General features: G+C 35.9%; 1 pseudogene across 1 annotated transcript; it reads right to left on the minus strand.

The window, feature by feature from the left end:
• Positions 1–414: 414 nt before the first annotated feature.
• On the minus strand, positions 415–874 carry LOC311622481 (large ribosomal subunit protein eL42-like; annotated as a pseudogene). The gene has a single exon. The product of its transcript is annotated as a large ribosomal subunit protein eL42-like (transcript).
• Between the last annotated feature and the right edge of the window lie 265 nt (positions 875–1,139).

Genomic DNA, 1,139 nt, shown 5'->3' on the forward strand with positions numbered 1-1,139 from the left:
TCATCAGATTTTTTATTCACTTTATTTTAATTTTTATTTATTTATTTATTTTTAATTTTAAAAAATTATTATCTATGTACATATTTTAACATTGCCCCCCCATACATACCCTCCCTCCCCAGAGTTTTGTGTCCATTGGTTGTACTTATATGCATGTATACAAGTCCTTTAGTTGATCTCTTATCTCCCCCAGATCTCCCTACCCTACCCGCTGTAATTTGACAGTCTGCTTGTTGCTTTACTGTCTTTATATTTGTCTTTTGGATCATCAGTTTATAATGTTCTTTAATATCCATAAATGAGTGAGGTCATTTGGTATTTCTCTTTCATTGACTGGCTTATTTCACTCAGCATGATGTTCTTATTTTTATTTTTTAAATTTAATTTAATTTAATTTAATTTATTTTATTTTATTTTTTAAGAGTAACATTGCAGTTATTTTCATACAGGTAATTTTTCTACCGCTTTAACATTTTCCTCTCAAAGGTAAAAGCTTAGAACTGGATCACTTGGCCCTTTCTCTTCTTATCTCCGTGCAGTTCAAAATGCTTGCATCTCTTGATTGCCAGCATCCTCTCTGATCTGCAGTTAGGCTCTACACATTCAAGCCTCAGCACAATCTTCTTTGTGGTTTTAGCTTTCTTTTGGAAAATCGGCTTTGTCTGCCCACCGTAGCCACTGCTTCCTATCGTAGCGCCTCTTCCCCTGGGCGTACAGGGAATCCTTCCCCTTCTTATACTGGGTCACTTTGTGAGGCTGATGCTTCCCACACTTCTTACAGAAAGTCCTTCGGGTTTTAGGCCCATTGACCATCTTGGCAGTAGAGCCGTCTGTACAATGGAAACGGGAAAATCGCAGACCTCACTCCCCGCTTCGCTCCCTATTCACTTGATTTTTAGATTCACTTGTTGATAAATATATATTAGTTGTTCATAATTTTTATCTTTACCTTTTTCTTCTTCTTCCTAGAATACCTTTCAGCATTTCATATAATACTGATTTGACAATGATGAACTCCTTCAGTTTTTTCTTTTCTGAGAAATTCTTTATCTGACCTTCAATTCTGAATGATAGCTTTGCTGGGTAGAGTAATCTTGGTTGTAGGTTCTTGCTGTTCATCACTTTGAATATTTCTTGCC

Source organism: Pipistrellus hanaki, assembly GCF_964339955.1.
Source record: "Pipistrellus hanaki genome assembly, chromosome: 5".
Taxonomy (NCBI): Eukaryota; Metazoa; Chordata; class Mammalia; order Chiroptera; family Vespertilionidae; genus Pipistrellus; species Pipistrellus hanaki.